Raw genomic sequence first — 21,504 nt, 5'->3', positions numbered from 1 at the left:
GATGATAACTCAAGAATGCTTAGGCCAAGGATTATGAAACTTAATAAGTACATTGATCATGACTCGCAGATGACCCCTATTGATTTTGAGGTCACTAGGTCAAAGGTCAAGGTCACGGTGACTTGAAATAGTAAAATGGTTTCCGGACGATAACTCAAGAACACTTATGCCTAGGATCATGAAACTTCATAGGTACATTGATCATGACTCGCAGATTACCCCTATTGATTTTCAGGTCACTAGGTCAAAGGTCACGGTGACCCGAAATAGTAAAATGGTTTTCGGATGATAACTCTAGAACGCTTATGCCTAAGATCATGAAACTTCATAGATACATTGATCATGACTCGCAGATGACCCCTATTGATTTTCAGGTCACTAGGTCAAAGGTCCAGTTCACGGTGACCCGAAATAGTAAAATGGTTTCCGGATGATAACTAAAGAACGCTTATTCCTAGGACCATTAAACTTCATAGGTACATTGATCATGACTCGTAGATGACCCATATTAATTTTCAGGTCACTAGGTCAAAGGTCAAGGTCACGGTGATCCGAAAAAGTAGAATGGTTTCCGGATGATAACTCAAGAACGCTTATGCCTAGGATTATGAAACTTCATAGGTACATTGATCATGACTCGCAGATGACCCCTAATGATTTTCAGGTCACTAGGTCAAAGGTCAAGGTCACGGTAACTCAACTTAGAAAAATGGTTTCCGGATGATAACTCAAGAACGCTTACGCCTAGGATCAGGAAACTTCATAGGTACATTGATCATGACTCACAGATGACCCCTATTGACTTTCAGGTCACTAGGTCAAAGGCAAAGGTCACGTTGACTTGACACAGTAAATGGTTTTCGGATGATAACACAAGAAAGCTTATGCCTAGGGTCATGATACTTCATAGGTACATTGATCATGACTCGCAGATGACCCCTATTGATTTTCAGGTCACTAGGTCAAAGGTCAAGGTCACAGTGCCAAAAAACGTATTCACACAATGGCTGCAACTACAACTGACAGCCCATATGGGGGGCATGCATGTTTTACAAACAGCCCTTGTTTATATTTTACACTTGTTACAAATTGAAAACAGTCAGAAGTGGTTACAGATAATCATAACCAAATGCTCCCATTATACCAGTGTAACGAATCCTTGTGATAAGTACATGTCCCATACATGCTGTCAGCACTTACTATGGCTCCCCATTTTCGTATGACCCGGCTTATCATTGTTTTTTTTTCACCATTTTGGGTGGCAGGATCCTTTTGGATTAGGAAAAACGCGTCATTTTTACTAAAATTTGGAAATTGGCATTGTTGTTGTTTTGTTAACAAATGCTTCAAATTAGAATATAAAAGTGTTTTCAATATTATGTTTAAGGTTCAAATTATTGAGCTGGATGCTCTAGATGCTGGATTGCGCTGAACTTAATGTTTATATTTAAAAAAAATATTTTTGTTGAAAACCTTCTATTTGGGAATTTCTAATTTTGAAATTTCCTGAATGTAAATGAAAAAAATCACTGCTCAAATGAAAAAATACTGTCACAAGAACAATATTAGTGTCCATACATGGAAGCGATTGATGTACATCTCACCAAGTTACGGCCTCATTTAACTTGTGCAAAATGTTCTAGAACAAAACCCATGCAATAAAATCTGATTCAACAATCCAAGTGTATAATTTATGTTAATTCAATTCAGAATGCCTGGTTAATGATTGTCAAGCTATATCTAAGAAGTAAACTTGGTGTACATAAATGATTAAGACTTTGTTGTTACCAGAGTTATGGTCATTGGAACTCCTACATGCCATGCATTTGATTTATGTTGGCATAGTCTTTGACAGAGTATCACCTAAAAGCATTCCTCAGAAAGTATGAGGAAATCTGTTATCAGGACACCTGTTTTAATTACATGTTCATTTTGCTGTGGTTACAACTTAGTACATGTTATTTATTATGCCCCCCTTCGAAGAAGAGGGGGTATATTGCTTTGCACATGTCGGTCTGTCGGTCTGTCGGTCGGTCGGTCCGCCCACCAGGTGGTTTCCAGATGATAACTCAAGAACGCTTGGGCCTAGGATCATGAAACTTCATAGGTATATTGATCATGACTCGCAGATGACCCCTATTGATTTTGAGGTCACTAGGTCAAAGGTCAAGGTCATGGTGACCGGAAATAGTAAAATGGTTTCCGGATGATAACTCAAGAACGCTTAGGCCTAGGATCATGAAACTTGATAGGTAGATTGATCATGACTCGCAGATGACCCCTATAGATTTTCAGGTCACCAGGTCAAAGGTCAAGGTCACAGTGACCCAATATAGTAAAATGGTTTCCGGATGATAACTCAATAACGCTGAGGCCTAGGATCATGAAACTTGATAGGTAGATTGATCATGACTTGCAGATGACCCCTATTGATTTTCAGGTCACTAGGTCAAAGGTCAAGGTCACAGTGACCCGAAATAGTAAAATGGTTTCCGGATGATAACTCAAGAACGCTTATGCCTAGGATCATGAAACTTCGTAGGTAGATTGATAATGGCTGGCAGATGACCCCTATTGATTTTCAGGTTTATAGGTCAAAGGTCAAGGCCACGGTGACCCGAAATAGTTAAATGGTTTCCGGATGATAACTCAAGAACGCTTATGCCTAGGATCATGAAACTTCAAAGGTACATTGATCATGACTCGCAGATGACCCCTATTGATTTTCAGGTCACTAGGTCAAAGGTCAAGGTCACAGTGACCCGAAATAGTAAAATGGTTTCCGGATGATAACTGAAGAACGCTTATTCCTAGGATCATGAAACATGATAGGTAGATTGATCATGACTCGCAGATGACCCCTATTGATTTTCAGGTCACTAGGTCAAAGGTCAAGGTCAAGGTGACCCGAAATAGTAAAATGGTTTCCGGATGATAACTCAAGAACGCTTATGGATAGGATCATGAAACTTAATAGGTACATTGATCATGACTGGCAGATGACCCCTAGTGATTTTCAGGTCACTAGGTCAAAGGTCAAGGTCACAGTGACAAAAAACATATTCACACAATGGCTGTCACAACAACGGAGAGCCCATATGGGGGGCATGCATGTTTTACAAACAGCCCTTGTTTATATGAGCTGTACTCCAGGAAAAGGGGATTTAATCAATGCGCGTAAAGTGTTGTCCCAGATTAGCCCATGCAGTTTGCACAGCCTAATCAGGGAAACACTCTCCGCTTTTATGATATTTTTTATTTAAAGACAGTCTCTTATTAGCAAAAATAAATAGTAGGTGGAAAGTGTCAGCCCTGATTAGCCTGTGCAAAGTGCACAGGCTTATCTGGGATGACACTTTACGCTCATGCATTAAATCCTGTTTTCACAGAGCATGGCCCATATATTTATGCCCCCCTTCGAAGAAGAGGGGGTGTATTGCTTTGCACATGGCGGTCTGTCGGTTGGTCTGTCGGTCGGTCCGTCCACCAGGTGGCTTCCGGATGATTTCTCAAAAACGCTTGGGCCTAGGATCATGAAACTTCATAGGTACATTTATCATGACTTGCAGATGACCCCTATTGATTTTGAGGGTCCCTAGGTCCAAAGGTCAAGGTCACGGTGACCCGAAATAGTAAAACGGTTTCCGGATGAATAACTCAAGAACGCTTAAGCCTAGGATCATGAAACTTGATAGGTAGATTGATCATGACTCGAAGACGACCCCTATTGATTTTCAGGTCACTAGGTCAAAGGTCCAGGTCACAGTGCACCCGAAATAGTAAATGGTTCCGAATGATAACTCAAGATCGCTTAGGCCTAGGATCATGAAACTTGATAGGTAGATGATCATGGACTTTGCAGATTGACCCCTATTGATTTCTTCAGGTCACTAGGTCAAAGGTCAAGGTCACGTGAACCCGAAATAGTAAATTGGGTTTCCGGAGATAACTCAAGAACGCTTATGCCTAGGATCATGAAATTCAAAGTACAGTGATTCATTGACTCGAGATGACCCCTATGATTTTCAGGTCAATGGTCAAAGGTCAATAACTCAAGAACGCTTATGCCTAGGATCATGAAACTTCAAAGGTACATTGATCATGACTCGCAGATGACCCCTATTGATTTTCAGGTCACTAGGTCAAAGGTCAAGGTCACAGTGACCCGAAATAGTAAAATGGTTTCCGGATGATAACTGAAGAACGCTTATTCCTAGGATCATGAAACATGATAGGTAGATTGATCATGACTCGCAGATGACCCCTATTGATTTTCAGGTCACTAGGTCAAAGGTCAAGGTCAAGGTGACCCGAAATAGTAAAATGGTTTCCGGATGATAACTCAAGAACGCTTATGGATAGGATCATGAAACTTAATAGGTACATTGATCATGACTGGCAGATGACCCCTAGTGATTTTCAGGTCACTAGGTCAAAGGTCAAGGTCACAGTGACAAAAAACATATTCACACAATGGCTGTCACAACAACGGAGAGCCCATATGGGGGGCATGCATGTTTTACAAACAGCCCTTGTTTATATGAGCTGTACTCCAGGAAAAGGGGATTTAATCAATGCGCGTAAAGTGTTGTCCCAGATTAGCCCATGCAGTTTGCACAGCCTAATCAGGGAAACACTCTCCGCTTTTATGATATTTTTTATTTAAAGACAGTCTCTTATTAGCAAAAATAAATAGAAGGTGGAAAGTGTCAGCCCTGATTAGCCTGTGCAAAGTGCACAGGCTTATCTGGGATGACACTTTACGCTCATGCATTAAATCCTGTTTTCACAGAGCATGGCCCATATATTTATGCCCCCCTTCGAAGAAGAGGGGGTGTATTGCTTTGCACATGGCGGTCTGTCGGTTGGTCTGTCGGTCGGTCCGTCCACCAGGTGGCTTCCGGATGATTTCTCAAAACGCTTGGGCCTAGGATCATGAAACTTCATAGGTACATTTATCATGACTTGCAGATGACCCCTATTGATTTTGAGGTCACTAGGTCAAAGGTCAAGGTCACGGTGACCCGAAATAGTAAAACGGTTTCCGGATGATAACTCAAGAACGCTTAAGCCTAGGATCATGAAACTTGATAGGTAGATTGATCATGACTCGAAGACGACCCCTATTGATTTTCAGGTCACTAGGTCAAAGGTCAAGGTCACAGTGACCCGAAATAGTAAAATGGTTTCCGAATGATAACTCAAGATCGCTTAGGCCTATAGGATCATGAAACTTGATAGGTAGATTGATCATGACTTGCAGATGACCCCTATTGATTTTCAGGTCACTAGGTCAAAGGTCAAGGTCACAGTGACCCGAAATAGTAAAATGGTTTCCGGATGATAACTCAAGAACGCTTATGCCTAGGATCATGAAACTTTGTAGGTAGATTGATAATGGCTTGCAGATGACCCCTATTGATTTTCAGGTCACTAGGTCAAAGGTCAAATTCACGGTGACCCGAAATAGTAAAATGGTTTCCGGATGATAACTCAAGAACGCTTATGCCTAGAATCATGTAACTTCATAGGTACATTGATCATGACTCGCAGATGACCCCTATTGATTTTCAGGTCACTAGGTCAAAGGTCAAGTTCACTGTGACCCTAAATAGTTAAATGGTTTCCGGATGATAACTCAAGAACACTTATGCTAGGATCATGAAACTTGATAGGTAGATTGATCATGACTCGCAATTGACCCCTATTGATTTTCAGGTCACTATATCAAAAGTCAAGGTCACAGTGACCTGAAATAGTAAAATGGTTTTGGGATGATAACTCAAGAACGCCAATGGCTACGATCATGAAACTTCATAGGTACATTGATCATGACTCGCAGATGACCCCTATAATAGTAAAATGGTTTTGGGATGATAACTCAAGAACGCCAATGGCTACGATCATGAAACTTCATAGGTACATTGATCATGACTCGCAGATGACCCCTATTGATTTTGAGGTCACTAGGTCAAAGGTCAAGTTCATGGTGACCCGAAATAGTAAAATGGTTTCCGGATGATAACTCAAGAACGCTTATGCCTAGGATCATGAAACTTGATAGGTAGATTGATCATGGCTCGCAGTTGACCCCTATTGATTTTCAGGTCACTATATCAAAGGTCAAGGTCACAGTGACCTGAAATAGTAAAATGGTTTCCGGATGATAACTCAAGAACGCCAATGGCTACGATCATGAAACTTCATAAGTACATTGATCTTGACTTGCAGATGACCCCTATTGATTTTGAGGTCACTAGGACAAAGGTCAAGGTCATGGTGACCCAAATATTAAAATGGTTTCCGGATTTCAAGAACGCTTATGCCTAGGATTACGAAATTTCATAGGTACATTAATCATGACTCGCAGATGACCCCTATTGGTTTTGAGGTCACTAGGTCAAAGGTCAAGTTCACGGTGACCCGAAATAGTAAAATGGTTTCCGGATGATAACTCAAGAACGCTTATTCCTAGGATCATGAAACTTGATAGGTAGATTGATCATGACTCGCAGATGACCTCTATTGATTTTCAGGTCACTAGGTCAAAGGTCAAGGTCACGGTGACCCGAAATAGTAAAATGGTTTCCGGATGATAACTCAAGAACGCTTATGGCTAGGATCATGAAACTTCATAGGTACATTTATCATGACTGTCACATGACCCTTATTGATTTTCAGGTCACTAGGTCAAAGGTCAAGGTCACAGTGACAAAAAACATATTCACAGAATGGCTGTCACTACAACGGAGAGCCCATATGGGGGGCATGCATGTTATACAAATACAAACAGCCCTTGTTTTTAATTACAATACATGTGTTGTACCTGGGCCGGTATGCTTGTATACCAGCACTGATGGTTGGAACATGGATACGGCAGGTTCTGGCAAATTAAACAGTATTACAGGCCTCACTTGAGCATTACCAAAGGAGTTCAAACCTGATGATTTCTTGACATGGAAGTCATCAACTGAAGTGTAGTGTGGCGGGTTTAAATAGGTTATATCTATCAAATACTTTGTTATTAATCAGAATTATGTGGTGAAAGTTGTTGTTTATTAATAGTAGACTTTTATTTAATAATTGAAATAATCAAAATTTGAAATTCTATTTTACTGTGGGTCTTGTTCCACAAATGTAGAAACTTTATTTATCATTTATAATTATAGAGTTAAGTCAAATAGATGAATGAAGACAGTAATAATAAGGAGTATCTTTCATTGAATGTGATTATCTCTTTCAGTGCGGGAACCAAATTTTGAAGGCCTTTGCAAACAGTTTGGATCCAGATGAGACGCCACAGAACGTGGCGTCTCATCTGGATCCAAACTGTTTGCTATTCTGATAGTATTCTTTGAAAAAAAATCGAAGAAAATGCTAATTTTAGAAATTCAGCAGACAACATTTTAGCAGACCATAAATTTCCCAGCATGCAAAGGGTTATAAACTTGCCAACATTATTATAAGTACTTGTGCACATTTACATTTAGGCAGCACTCTGGATGAACCTTATCATAATAATTTGTGCGTACAGCATCGTCCAAGATTAGCCTGTGCAGTCTGCACAGGATGACACTTTCCGCCTAAACTGGACTTTCTGAGAGCGCTGCTAATATGAATTAAGTTACCATTGTCCGGGAATATTATCACAAAGGATTATACATTTTAAAAAAGGCATATTGTGTAATCCCAATACCAAGGGCCCTCTCTTGCTGCCAGGGGAAGCCACCCACATCCCTCATGAGGGGGAATTTCGTATCGTTTCGGGCGGAAAGGGGAATTTTAGAAGATCTTTTCACCAACCATTCAACCCCTAAAATTGCTATATTTTAATTTAATTTACAAAAATGTACATTTAATCAAAGGTTAGTAGCACGATACCAGCTGGCAACATAGGTATAATAGTGAAAAAAAAAAATAATTTGGAGGGGGAATTTTAAGCTGAAAAAGGGGAAAAAAAATTACTTTTTTCATGGGGGAAGCCGCCGATATTTGGCGGTAAAAAGTGCAAAACGAGGGCCCTGATACCTGGTCAGGTATGCATGTAAGGCTATCAGCACTGTACTCAGCTCCACTCAATCCTTTATTAAAAGGCATATTGTATGCCTTTGGTGGTACATAATGTTCCATAAAACTTATTAACCTGTCTTTCTTGGGGTGCAAACCCTACTTTTGTCCTGTAATCTCCACTGTTATGTGTTATGCCAATTTGAAATTGGAGGCCTGTTCCGAGTGATTTCCTTGTATTTATGTACAAGTTTTATCTTCAAATTCCACCCAGAGACTAATAACGAGCATATGGCACCAAGCCATAGGGAAGTGCTCAGTAGCATGCAGGCTTGATGATCATCACACTAATATTTAAAATTTGAGCTGCGTCATGCAAAAATGGGTCTAATACCATATGTGGCCATTGTAGCTCCAGACAAGCCTGCGCAAATGTCGCATATTGCTTAAGACCAATTTTCGCACTATGTGGCTCAATTGGTATCTTAGTCAATCTTCCACCCTTGATCAATATCATAAAAGACTGGGGACATGTAAATCATGGATTGTATTAAAGCCAGATGGGGCTTATAATTTTTCATTTTAACATACCATGATTGTAGCTTTTAGCTTTCAAGAGACAAAGCCTGTCCAGCAGGTGAAATTATTATTTGAAATTAAGTGTTCATTTAACCCATTTACGCCTAGCGTCTAGAAAAAGGCCTTTGCGGCGTCTCATCAGGGCCTGCGCTGTTTGCTTAAAGGAATTTCTGTAAGAAATATTCTAAATATAGAAAAAAAGATACTAGACATCCCTTAAAGTTTGAAATTAATTGATCCCATTTAGAAGAATGGGAGAGTCCTCTAGGCATAAATGGGTTAATATGATTTACATCTAAATAATAGATAAACCGGAATGAAACAGATAAATAAGATGTTTCATAGTATTAAGATAGCCCTAAATTAATCAACCAACAATAAGGATATTTTCTGGACTGAACATTATAATCCATTCAAACCTTTTAAAAGATTTGGTTGTACTAAAACTATGCTAATCTTCCCTTCATGTTTTCAGTATAGTTCTTGTAAAGTTTATGTATCATGCACACATTAGGACTGTCTACAGGAGGAGTTTCATCAAAAAGCAAACATTGGAAGCCTTTGTTGTAATATTGTCTTGTTCATTGGTTTAACATATAGACCATATAGAATCAGGCATCATATGTCTGAGACTATAATCTGACAATTGCAAAGAGTGTGAATTGTTTAAAAAAATATTTATTAATCAAATTATTTACCCCCCCCCCACAAAAAATAAATAAATACATATAATAATAATAATAATAATAAAATGAATGTATGTTATATGAAATTATTTAGCCTAATTATTAGCCTCTATCTTGACATCTCGTTTTCCCACAGCCCTGTTCACCCACTTTCCAATGGCCTATGGGGGTAACTGTATGTTTGTTGATGATGATTTTCTGTTAATAATTGCCTTGCCTGCTGGACCTAACACTTTTCAGTCTGCCGTCCCCCACTCAGCCATGTTTACCACTTTCCAATGACCTTAGGAGGGTTTGTATGTTTGTTGAAGATGATGATCTGTTTATCATTACCTGGTTTGCTCGACCCAACACTTTCATGTGTGTGGACCCCCACTCAGCCCTGTTTACAGAAATGCCACCAATTTGTAGTGGAACATGTATACAGCATGATCACTTATCACTGGGCTTCTGGGTTTGCGCCTCAGACATGTTTGATGGATTAGATTTGACTCTTGACTCCTGTCTGAAAGAAGTCTTGCTGATTCATTCTGTGCTGTTTTATCGCAAAATTGTTATTATTTCTTATAAAAATGTACTATGAGACATTGATTAAAAATATATACAGTCAAAACCCGATGGCTAGAACTCATCGGGACCAGCAACAAAAGTTCGAGCCATCCGGAATTTGAACCATCCAATTTCTAATAAACTTTTGTTTACAAACATTTTCAGCTCCAATTGAAGATCACACATATTGCTTAAACTCTGTACTACTTCGTACTACATGTTGCTTTTGAATTAGTAAGAACCAAATATATACTAATACTTTAATACTTTTTTGTACCAATATTTTATTTAATGTTATATTTTACTCAAATCAATAACGATTGAGTCGATGACACGTTTGCAATATCAATTATTGGGTGCCTTGAATCAAGCAGTCCTAATCAATTAACAGTTTATGCGATCCGAAGCGAGTTTGAGCCATCCGAACAAAAGAACGTGTGAAAATTGTGATACCTGGACTGAGCAAACAGTTCGAGCCCGATAATTTGAGCCTCGGGAATTCGAGCCATTCCACAAAATTTTATATGAATATATAGCAATAAAAATCGGTGCTTTGATAAGAGTTCGAGCCAACTGGAAATTCGAGCCAAGCGAGTTCGAGCTATCGGGTTTCGATTGTAGCTCATAATTTCACATAAAATAGCCAGTTTTTGCTAAATAAATCTGTGCATAAAATAGTTGAACACATCTGACAATTTAATACATAGACCCTATTGGGCATAAAAACATTAGGTGAATTTGCGCATAAAATTAAGCATTTTGTTTAAATTGTTTTGTCCGTGCTGAAGACAGATACATTTGCATAATTTAGCAACGTAATGAACATAACAGTGACATATCTTAGATAATATAAAATAATAATATGCAATTTGGAAAATGTCATGTGTTGTAAAAATATAAAGAATGAGATCTCTTAATGTGCTGTAAGCAACATTATGCTCAAAAGTGTCAGTTATAAATGAGTCACGATCTGGGAAAATGGGGCTTAATGCATGTTTGGTAAGTATTGTCCCAGATTAGACTGTGCAGTCTGTACAAGCTAAACAGGGAGTACACTTTCCATCTAGACTGGATTTTTGTTTATAAGAGACTTCTTTTAAATGAACAGTGCCATAAAAAGCACAAAGTGGCCTCCCTGCTTAGCCCTTGCAGACTTCAGACTTTACCAACATGTATTAAGTGGCCTCCCTGGTCAGCCCTTGTGGACTGCAGACTTTACACACATGTATTAAGTGGCCTCCCTTCTCAGCCCTTGTGAACTGCAGACTTTACACACATGTTTTAAGTGGCCTCCCTGCTTAGCCCTTGTGGACTGCACACTTTACACGTATGTATTAAGTGGCCTCCCTTCTCAGCCCTTGTGGACTGCAGACTTAACACACATGTATTGAGTGGCCTCCCTTCTCAGCCCTTGTGGACTGCAGACTTTACACACATGTATTAAGTGGCCTCCCTGCTTAGCCCTTGTGGACTGCAGTCTTTACGCACATGTATTAAGTGGCCTCCCTGCTTAGCCCTTGTGGACTGCAGACTTTACGCACATGTATTAAGTGGCCTCCCTGCTTAGCCCTTGTGGACTGCAGACTTTACACACATGTATTAAGTGGCCTCCCTGCTTAGCCCTTGTGGACTGCAGTCTTTACGCACATGTATTAAGTGGCCTCCCTGCTTAGCTCTTGTGGACTGCAGACTTTACACACATGTATTAAGTGGCCTCCCTGCTTAGCCCTTGTTGACTTCACACATTACGCACATGCGTTAAGTGGCCTCCCTGCTTAGCCCTTGTGGACTGCATACTTTACGCACATGTATTAAGTGGCCTCCCTGCTTAGCTCTTGTGGACTGCAGACTTTACGCACATGTATTAAGTGGCCTCCCTGCTTAGCCCTTGTGGACTGCAGACTTTGCGCACATGTATTAAGTGGCCTCCCTGCTTAGCTCTTGTGGACTGCAGACTTTACGCACATGTATTAAGTGGCCTCCCTGCTTAGCCCTTGTGGACTGCAGTCTTTACGCACATGTATTAAGTGGCCTCCCTGCTTAGCCCTTGTTGACTTCACACATTACGCACATGCGTTAAGTGGCCTCCCTGCTTAGCCCTTGTGGACTGCAGACTTTACGCACATGTATTAAGTGGCCTCCCTGCTTAGCTCTTGTGGACTGCAGACTTTACACACATGTATTAAGTGGCCTCCCTGCTTAGCCCTTGTTGACTTCACACATTACGCACATGCGTTAAGTGGCCTCCCTGCTTAGCCCTTGTGGACTGCATACTTTACGCACATGTATTAAGTGGCCTCCCTGCTTAGCTCTTGTGGACTGCAGACTTTACGCACATGTATTAAGTGGCCTCCCTGCTTAGCCCTTGTGGACTGCAGACTTTACGCACATGTATTAAGTGGCCTCCCTGCTTAGCCCTTGTGGACTGCAGACTTTACACACATGTATTAAGTGGCCTCCCTGCTTAGCCCTTGTGGACTGCAGTCTTTACGCACATGTATTAAGTGGCCTCCCTGCTTAGCTCTTGTGGACTGCACACTTTACACAGATGTATAAAGTTGCCTCCTTGCTTAAGCCTTTGTGGACTGCAGTCTTTACGCACATGTATTAAGTGGCTCCCTGCTTTAGACTTGTGGACTGCAGTCTTTAAGCACATGTATTAAGTGGCCTCCCTGCTTTAGCCCTTGTGGACTGCAGTCTTTACGCACAAGTATTAAGTGGCCTCCCTGCTTAGCGCTTTTGGACTGCAGACTTTACGCACATGTATTAAGTGGCCTACCTGCTTAGCCCTTGTGGACTGCACACTTTGCACACATGCATTAAGTGGCCTCCCTGCTTAGCTCTCGTGGACTGCCATCTTTACGCACATGTATTAAGTGGCCTCCCTGCTTGGCCCTTGTGAACTGCACACTTTACACACATGTATTAAGTTTAGTGTTTTATACAGGAAGGAAAAAGGGCGTGGTGCAAAATTTCAAAAAAGGGCACTTTAGCGCGCGACATCCATAAAAAGGGCACAAATATATCTGTATAGTGACTTAATAACAAGCTTTGTTACACACAAACATTGTATGTTTAGTTTTGAGATTTATTGTTGAATAATTAAACCAACAAAATCCAGAATGTATATTTTATTATGTGTTTTTATATTTTCATGTAGTAACAAAAAACAAGATTAAACACCATAGGATATATATCTTATACAAACTATAGCTTTTCAAAGATGTCTTAGAATACTGTTAAATGAGTTACCCTCTTAAACAATTATTTATATTTAAAACGTTACACACATTGCACAAACAAGTCCTTTATATGCATTTTAACTGGAGATTCACAAACACTAACACTTTGTTGAATAGTCAGAAAGTTCTGCGTAATGACATTGTTTTCATGACCACGTGTTGTATTGTGTACATTTTATTTCGCAAAAAGTGTAACTAGGAACGGCGCCGTACTGTCTTTTGTTCATTGTTAATTAATTCAATACACGTTAATTGGTCTCCGATATAAACTTGTTTTGCTTACAAAGCAATTTGCATCAATTTCTAATTTACATTTCGTCGAAAGTGGAATGCCAAAATCGGAAAGCGTACGTTGTGACATTCTAAACACGAATGATAAGTGGTACAAGTTCAATATTTTTGTAAAATTCATATCTGTGTTTGCCAATTAACATATTTTGACAAGTTACAAACGGGTCATAATGTTCTGAATTGAACCAATTGTGCAGGCCTACTACTGTTACAACAATTCACAACTTTTGACCAAACAGGGTCCAAGACGGGGTATGAACTTCTTTGCCGACATTCACACGTTATTGTAATCAAAACATCGTGACAATAAACAAGCACGTGCTCCAATTAAGCGCGGTCTGCCTAACCGTGAACAGCAAACGTGTTAAGATTGTCGTCTGCTATAATTCATCAACACACATCTACTGTGAGCCTACGCCAATTGTATTGGATAGGAGGCGGAGCGTTATTTTAATCGACAGCTTAAATATGAGCCTGCGCCAATTGTATTGGATAGGAGGCGGAGCGTTATTTTAATCGACAGCTTTAATATGTCACGGGTTGCTATTTTCGGCGTATGGCCAATTTTCAGGTTGTACAGTGGACGTCATGGGGTTTTGTAATCGGCGTATGGAAACAATTATCGGGTGTAATATACCGCCGTACGCCGCTTAGTGCAAGCCCTGTAAATTAATATTATTTTATTTGCATTAAATTGAAATCAAATCAATATTTTACAGATACAACTGGTGTTTTTTTTTAAATTTAACTACGCGTAAAAATAAATGTTTTGATATAACTGAATTATGCATGAAATGCACAATTTCCACGTGAATAACATCGAGGTTTTCATCAAGTCTCCTAAGTAGCTGTGCACGATTGTATCCGGACCGATTAGTGTTACAAAGCCACTGAAATTATCGATTGATATTGACACATGGTTATTCACGCATGACGTATTCACAACCGCGCGAATCTTCGCTGATAATAGTCGGCTTAGAAGCTTGGTTAAGAGGCAATTAAGATGTTATCAATAAGGTCGCACACGGCGGAAAACAGGGCGGCGGCCTTTGAAAAGGGCAGCGTGGCGCTGATTTGCTTTGAAAGGGGCAGCGAGGCGCTTCAAAAAAGCGGCGTGGCGCCGCGCCACGCTAAAACGGCCTGGATAAAACACTAAAGTTGCCTCCCTGCTTTAGCCCTTGTGGACTGCAGTCTTTACGCACATGTATTAAGTGGCCTCCCTGCTTTAGCCCTTGTGGACTGCAGTCTTTACGCACATGTATTAAGTGGCATCCCTGCTTAGCGCTTTTGGACTGCAGACTTTACGCACATGTATTAAGTGACCTCCCTGCTTAGCCCTTGTGGACTGCAGACTTTACACACATGTATTAAGTGGCCACCCTGCTTAGCTCTTGTGGACTGCATACTTTGCGCACATGTATTAAGTGACCTCACTGCTTAGCCCTTGTGGACTGCAGACTTTACACACATGTATTAAGTGGCCTCCCTGCTTAGCTCTTGTGGACTGCAGACTTTACGCACATGTATTAAGTGACCTCCCTGCTTAGCCCTTGTGGACTGCAGACTTTACACACATGTATTAAGTGGCCTCCCTGCTTAGCTCTTGTGGACTGCAGTCTTTACGCACATGTATTAAGTGACCTCCCTGCTTAGCCCTTGTGAACTGCACACTTTACACACATGTATTAAGTGACCTCCCTGCTTAGCTCTTGTGGACTGCAGTCTTTACGCACATGTATTAAGTGGCCTCCCTGCCTTAGCCCTTGTGGTCTTCAGTCTTTACGCACATGTATTAAGTGGCCTCCCTGCTTTAGCCCTTGTGGACTGCAGTCTTTACGCACATGTATTAAGTGGCCTCCCTGCTTAGCGTTTTTGGACTGCACACTTTACGCACATGTATTAAGTGGCCTCCCTGCTTTGCCCTTGTGGACTGCACACTTTACACACATGTATTAAGTTGCCTACCTGCTTTAGCCCTTGTGGACTGCAGTCTTTAAGCACATGTATTAAGTGGCCTCCCTGCTTAGCCCTTGTGGACTTCAGACTTTACGAACATGTATTAAGTGGCCTCCCTGCTTAGCCCTTGTGGACTTCAGACTTTACAAAACATGTATTCAGTTGCTTCCCTACTTAGCCCTTGTGGACTTCAGACTTAACGCACATGTATTAAGTGGCCTCCCTGCTTAGCCCTTGTGGACTTCAGACTTTATGAACATGTATTAAGTGGCCTCCCTGCTTTAGCCCTTGTGGACTGCAGACTTTACGCACATGTACTAAGTGGCCTCCCTGCTTAGCCCTTGTGGACTGCAGACTTTACGCACATGTATTAAGTGGCCTTCCTGCTTAGCCCTTGTGGACTGCAGACTTTACGCACATGTATTAAGTGGCCTCCCTGCTTAGCGCTTTTGAACTGCAGACTTTACGAACATGTATTAAGCCCTGTTTTCCAAGAATGTGACTCAAATGTTTGTTGCATTAGCTTTTATTCCTGCATCAGTAGAAGGTATGTAAAACAATGTGTACATTTCTTAAATGCTGTCAAAAGGCCAGAAACAGGTGGTAATAGTTTAACCTGCTGTTCTCTGATCATCCCTGCCCCTAAAAACACAAATAAACAAATAAACCTGCCAATGTCACTGGATTACCTTCACTGATTCTGCTTGTGATGAACATTCTTCAGTTGGGTACCCCAGAGGTACAGCAGGTACCCCAGGGTCACTCTGTGACTGATATCTGCATTAGATGAACATTTAAATGTTAGGTACCCTGTAGTCAATGATAAGTACCCCAGGGTCAACCTGCAGGGCCTGATAAGCCATCTAACCCTCAACACAAGAAAACCTAATGCTTCTATATTACTGTGTAAACATGGCGTGGGGTTTAGGCAAGGTCAGGCCAGGGGTAGGTTCCCAGGGGATTTATTATCATAATAAATAACTAGGAACTGGAGGAGGTGAATTCTGACATATGGCCTCCAGAATGGAGGCACTTTGTACAGTGAGCTTGTCTGCATGATCTGTCAGGAATTCTGCTATAAAACATATCACCATTATATTGTTGGCCCACTTCTTTACTTTTCTAAGGCAGACACTATCATGTTATCATGTCGCTATAAAAGCTAAGCTCCTGTAGTGGTATAAGTTCTCCTTAACCCTCTCCATACTACATGAGAATACCTGTATATTTTTTTTACAAAATTTAATTGCTACAATTAATTTTGTCTTGTGGATCATGAAACTTTCAACACAATAAAAATAATAACAAATCCATGAAAGTAAACTAATATCAACATTCCATTAGTATACAGCTCAATGCTCCTAAGCATACATGCCAGAAAATTTCATGTTCGAATCCGGACATTCCATTAAAAAATGTCGGGACATTTGACCAAAAAGCGAGACACATAGAACGATCAATCATGCCACCTTTACTGTAGTCAGTAATCAGTATATAACTTACAAAATCTCATTATTTCTGGCAAAAATTGACGATAAATGTGTTTCAGAATTTCAGGAACACTGACGTTCTCCATTTTCCGGAAGTAAACACACATGTGCACTATGCGGATAAATCAATTACGTGAAATTTCGGGGGCATCCATTTGGGACAGACTGAGAGGCATGTGTAATCGTTCAACGCGAGGTGCGCGCATCGAGCAGTTTTTTTATTCAACCAATCACAGGTGGTATAATACACAGAATACTTCCTTATATATATATATATATATATATTTGGACTTGATTTGGGTCATGAAATAGTCAAAAGCAGTCTGTCTTAATTCACTACGAAGCATCTATCGCTAGCAATTAGTGACCCCTATCATAAAAACACCACGGTGTGAAAACGCGATAAAATCAATAGTTTGCCGATAGATCGCTGATAAGGTGTCAAAAACAACACTGGTTCACTACTAGTAGATATGGTTTGTTAATAGGGGGCAATAAAGAGATTCGCGATGATAATTCAAGCCAGACAGCGCTTGATTAGCGAAATTTATTGTAAACTTATAGAACGTAGGTTGTTTTTTACGAATGCCGGGACAAATTGTGTCTCATCCGGACGCTGGGACAAACACCCAAAAAGCAGGACTGTCCCGCCAAGATCGGGACATCTGGCATGTATATGCTCCTAAGATCTACAAGAAAAACGGACAGGCTTAATACTACATTAACTTTTATGGACGTTGGTTGGCAATATTCTGGAAGTGTGTAAAACATATTTAATGCCTCGCTTGCATCAGTTTCCGAGAAATTAAAAGTATTATCTCTTCTTTTAGGGAGAGATTTTGTGGGGACATAATTTGATGTTGTAGCATATTAAAAATCATCAAGTGTTTAAGTTGAAGTTACAAGATGATTTTTGTTCTGTTTATTAAATTAGTATATTTCTTGAAAAATGCCATAAGTATTAAATTCCATGATGACAGATCAGCCCATCTGGCTTTTAATTTGGGACAAATTATGCAAAGTTACCTGTTACATAAGTTACAATCATTGTTTGTTTGGATATTTTGTCCATACTCAACATAATTCAAATTTCAATTCAATGGTTTGTGCAGTAAATTTATGTCCTGTAAAAATCGGCATTATTAATATTGGTGTTTTGGACTATTTGTGTTTTCTTGAATGTAAAATTATGAATTAAAATATTTGTACTGTTAAGGATTTATGATTGTTCATATTGTCATACATGTAGATACTGTAACACAGCCATAACCTAATATTTTTGCAGCACACCAACTTTAAGTTTGAAAATAATTGTTTGAGATTAGATGTTTAAATGGCTAAAACTTCTTTTGTAGTAGTTTAAATAACATTTTAACATTAACATTATGTATGGAGGAAACAAATGAAATCCAGTGGTTAAAATTTAGTTTCAAATAGGTAATAACATTGTTAAAATGAATGAAACGGAAAACAAATAAATCAAAAGCAAAGTATTTTATCATGACTATATGAGGTGACAGTGTCATTTGTTTGTCTTCTAATGAGACAAATGTTACAGCTATCTAACTCAGTCATGATACCCTTGAGGGACAAATGGGCCGTGAACATCCATTGTGGCATATGGCAATCATATTTATGTTTTTAATTGCTTTTGATCATGTGGGCAATGTGTTTCCTGAGCTTGGAGACAAACTTCCATTCCATTTCATAATTGAGACTATCATTGTTAAACATATACAGGTTAATCAACCATCATCCTTGCGACCATTGCTCTGGGATGTAGCTCATGGACGCATTCTTGCATGCAGATGTGCACAATTGACAGAGCTCCAGATAAGGGTCGTATTTTCGTAATTACGAATTATTTTTAAGTCCGTTACATATTTATTTAAAAATCTTGTCGTACCATTAAGAATTTCAAAATCAAGTTACGAATATTATTTTTACATCGGTTCGTATCGATTGTTATTGAGTTCTTTTCGCGTATTAAACATCGTTGCGGTGCTTATATAGAATGGTTATTGGGTTTGTATAACACAACGCTTTGTTTTCAATAAAAGCGGCGTATACAGTCTATCTGTCGAAAAAACAATGGTGGCGACCAGAGAACGTCTTAAAAAACTGCAAAGCGTCCATAAACACGTTTTTAACATTTATTGTACGCAAAGTGAGCCGAAGTTAAATATTAAGAAAGACATAATAGAAAAGATCTTATACGATGTTGATACATGTTCAGTTGCCGACACAGTCGGAAAAGCTAAACAAAAACGCGACACGACGGGTCCAAACTTAAACACACAAAAAACATTGAACGAGTGGAAGGGACAAGTCCTGTGGCTAATCGTTGAAAAGATTGAAGGGGAGACCCGTTTTAATTGTGAAATATGTAAAAATTCATCTAAGGCATACAATGTAAGCACAGTTTGGGCATATGAAGGTATTTGAAAAATAACATTGTATAATACTGAAAAGACACTGTTGAACTCGCATAAATAAAGTTGCTAGTATGTTTATTTTGATTTTTTTGCATGAAAATAACCATTATTATTTATTTTTAGGTCATCTTGAAAGAATAAGAATTATTTTCCAAAACTTAGTAGTAACGTTAAGAATAAAATTTCAGAGTTAAGAATTCTTTTTGAAAATCTGGTAGTAATTTAAGAATTTCACAAAACCTTATCTGGAGCGCTGATTGAACTTTGATACAACATGAATGGAAAATGTAACCTTTAAGAGTCTGAGGTTTAGCAGTATTAAAATAATGACATTTAATGTTAATATATATGTTAGAATATTTTGTTCCACTTGGCCTTTGTTACCTTGCTTTGGTAATCATGGTATGTCAGTTTAGAATATATTATACTGCTGAATGTTGTGATTTGTTTGAAAGTTATACCTTTTGGGGTTTAAACTATACAAATCTTAAATAGTATATACTTTTCATATTAAACAGTCCTTTATTCCAACCGCATTTCTCTTCATCATTTATTATGCCCCCCTTCGAAGAAGAGGGGGTATATTGCTTTGCTCTTGTCGGTCTGTCTGTCGGTCGGTCGGTCGGTCTGTCCGTCCACCAGGTGGTTGTCAGACGATAACTCAAGAACGCTTGAGCCTAGGATCATGAAACTTCATAGGTACATTGATCATGACTCGCAGATGACCCCTATTGATTTTGAGGTCACTAGGTCAAAGGTCAAGGTCAAGGTGACCAGAAATAGTAAAATGGTTTTTGAATGATAACTCAAGAACGCATACGCCTAGGATCATGAAACTTCATGGGTAGATTGATCATGACTCGCAGATGACCCCTATTGATTTTGAGGTCACTAGGTTAAAGGTCAAGGTGACCCGAAATAGTAAAATGGTTTCCGGATGATAACTCAAGAATGCATACGCCTAGGATCATGAAACTTCATGGGTAGATTGATCATGACTCGCAGATGACCCCTATTGATTTTGAGGTCACTAGGTCAAAGGTCAAGGTCACGGTGACCCGAAATAGTAGAATGGTTTTCAGATGATAACTCAAGAACGCATACGCCTAGGATCATGAAACTTCATAGGTAGATTGATCATGACTTGCAGATTACCCCTATTGATTTTGAGGTCACAAGGTCAAAGGTCAAGGTCACGGTGACCAGAAATAGTAAAATGATTTTCAGATGATAACTCAATAACTCTTTTGCCTAGGATCATGACACTTCATAGGTACATTGATCGTGACCCGCAGATGACCCCTATTGATTTTCAGGTCACTAGGTCAAAGGTCAAGGTCACAGTGACAAAAATCGTATTCACACAATGGCTGCCACTACAACGGACAGCCCATATGGGGGGCATGCATGTTTTACAAACAGCCCTTGTTTACATTGCAGAAAATCATAATTTTTGAACTGTGAAAAGGAATAATAAACCCAGGTTTCTTCCCCAGCAATGAATATTTTATTGCAAGTGAGTGAGTGTTTTGTATCCTGAACCAACTTTTCCTAATCAAGTAGTTCTTTCCCAATGGAATTGTGGGATAGTAAAAAAATATATGCTTGATTTGTTTCCCTATTGGATAATTTCAGGCTGAGAATATGGATATTGGTCTTTTTAAAAATTCCTGAAAAAGGGCATTTGTTAATTTTTACGAAATTCTCCTTGGAGGATACAAATGAAATTGAAAACTTCGGAATGACACCAGATAGTCTGGTTCTTAGATCTCATTTGGGAAATGGCACCTGCAGCTCATCCAAAAGATACTACTGTAAAATCATTTATAATTCCCTTGAAAGGAAATTTTGTGGCTTAAAAAAAAGACTATTTTGTGGAAACGTACATTGGTGGATTTCTTTTTTGAAAAAAAAGGAATTTGCGTCTGTCATTTTCTGAGGTGTCAAAATTTGTAAAAAATTGTGTCAACCCACAAAATCAAAGAGAATTAATGTCGCACTAATTATAATGATTTTACAGTACTTTGCAATGAAGTTATAGTCCTCCACACAATTGGGAAGTGATTAAAATGAATTATAAATAATTTACCTATCAACTTATTCAAATATCCAATATAACCCAATAATTCCATAAAGTTAACCTCCAAGATTTAGCATTATAATTATTTACTTTCCTTGAAATGTTTGTCTCATCCAAAAAAAAATAAGATGACAGTCAGGTCTCTGAGGTGCCTAGGAAATATATTTTTCATGATTAATACTGAAAGTA

At 39.3% G+C, this 21,504-nt stretch overlaps 1 protein-coding gene and 1 long non-coding RNA gene across 2 annotated transcripts in view; both read left to right on the top strand.

The window, feature by feature from the left end:
• LOC127851928 (discoidin domain-containing receptor 2-like) overlaps window positions 1-21,504 on the top strand; it is a 210,409-nt gene that overhangs the window by 24,795 nt on the left and 164,110 nt on the right. The window lies entirely within an intron of this gene.
• Window positions 1,997-20,664, top strand: LOC127851935 (uncharacterized). Its single transcript, XR_008036059.1, has 3 exons — window positions 1,997-2,252; window positions 2,398-2,467; window positions 20,144-20,664. It is a non-coding gene; the product is annotated as an uncharacterized LOC127851935 (long non-coding RNA).

This window comes from Dreissena polymorpha, chromosome 11, assembly GCF_020536995.1.
Source record: "Dreissena polymorpha isolate Duluth1 chromosome 11, UMN_Dpol_1.0, whole genome shotgun sequence".
Lineage (NCBI taxonomy): Eukaryota > Metazoa > Mollusca > Bivalvia > Myida > Dreissenidae > Dreissena > Dreissena polymorpha.
Note: the sequence above shows the minus strand (reverse complement) of the source record. Positions and strands in the feature narration are given on the sequence as shown.